The 1,541-nt window shown below is 38.2% G+C and overlaps 1 pseudogene; it reads right to left on the reverse strand.

Annotated features, from left to right (window-relative positions):
• Positions 1-279: 279 nt before the first annotated feature.
• LOC128098230 (cytochrome b-c1 complex subunit 7-like) lies at positions 280-615 on the reverse strand (annotated as a pseudogene).
• Between the last annotated feature and the right edge of the window lie 926 nt (positions 616-1,541).

A 1,541-nucleotide genomic window follows, 5' to 3' on the forward strand; every position in this document is an offset into this window, starting at 1 on the left:
TTTGCATTTCCAGGATAATTGTTGATGCCGTTTTCAAAGACTTATTGGCTCTTTGTATGTCTTCTTTGGAAATAAGTCTTTTTAGGCTCTTTCTTTTTCTTTTCTTTCTTTCTTTTTCTTTTCTTTCTTTCTTTTCTTTTTTTTTGTTTTTTTGTTTTTGCTTACAATAGTCAAAGTGGGCATCTCCAGAGCAAATAATTCTTAAATTGTGATTCAGGTTGAAACAACTTCATAAAAATATGCCGAGACCAGGCACATCCACAGATCTCAACTACAAGATCACTTCTTTGCCCATTCTTATTTCTCTTTTCTTTCCCGAATAACCTCTTTCAGATAGGATTCAAGGTAGAATTTGTCCTCCTCATATTTTGCCCACTCCTCCTTAGGCAAGATCTGATACCTCATGGTCAGGTCCAGAGCTCTCTTAATTCAAAACATTCTGTCATTATAAAGATCCCCAGGAAGCCTTCTTATGGCTTCTTTCACCTCTTCAGTCTCGTATATTGCGTCATCTTGCGTTACCCCCAGTCTGTGGAATCCTGCAGCATTATAATACCAGTTTCAGAAACCATCCAGCCGCTTGCTTGACTCTGCAATAGTGGCTCTGCCCGCCATTTTGACCTGAGAGTGAAGCGCTGCCTTCTGGCCCTTTCTTTTTTTAATTGGCTCTTTGTTTTTGTTTTATTGTTGTTATTGTATTGAGTTTATTACATAGTTTTATACTAGCTCTTTATTGGTATAGAATTTGCAAACACTTCCCTCATTGTGTGAGTTGTCTTAACCTATTGTTCTACTCTTCATGACTAATGGTCACTTAGCCACATCTCATAAATGAAATTTGTGAATGACATTATATAGTTCAGTATGCTTAATTGATATTTGCAATGTCAGTTTTTGGCCGTTACTAAAATGGAATCAATTAATGAATTAAAATATGACTCATTCGAGAAAGGACTTGAGGCAGATGAAATTCATATAATGTAAAATGGGAAGAGATGGCGGTGAATGCGGAAGAAGAGAAGTGAGGTCAGTGGATTCCACAGGAAGCACACACGTCAGAGCTCTGCACAGTGGCTGAAGTGGAATGGACACCCAGTGCTTTCTGTCTGGGTTTTCAATAGAGTGAAGAGGATGGGGCCAGTTGAGGGTGTCCTAGTGCTTACACATGAAAATGTGGCAGCCAAAATGGAATTAATCAATAAGATCCAAAACCCTTATGTTAAGATCTATGGACTATGATGGTTCATCTTAGTCACATTCAAAGAAGTTTCCCAAACCTAATTATAAGATAAATCAACTTTCAACTTGTATGTGGTTCTCACAGCTACAGGACTGAAGATCTTGCTAGATTGTAAATATCTTTCAAATCTGGAGTGGCGATCATGAAATATCTTTAAACAGAGCATGGAGGCGGTGAGTGTTCAAAGCTGACCATCTTCTATTTTTACATTGTGCAGATGAGTTAGAACACTCAGGCTTCACTTTCGAAGTTAGCCACCAGAATTCCAGAAGGAAGAATGCGAACACATGAGAATTCTGAC

This window comes from Peromyscus californicus, unplaced genomic scaffold (genome assembly GCF_007827085.1).
Source record: "Peromyscus californicus insignis strain IS unplaced genomic scaffold, ASM782708v3 Scaffold_6__1_contigs__length_162567912, whole genome shotgun sequence".
Classification (NCBI taxonomy): Eukaryota; Metazoa; Chordata; class Mammalia; order Rodentia; family Cricetidae; genus Peromyscus; species Peromyscus californicus.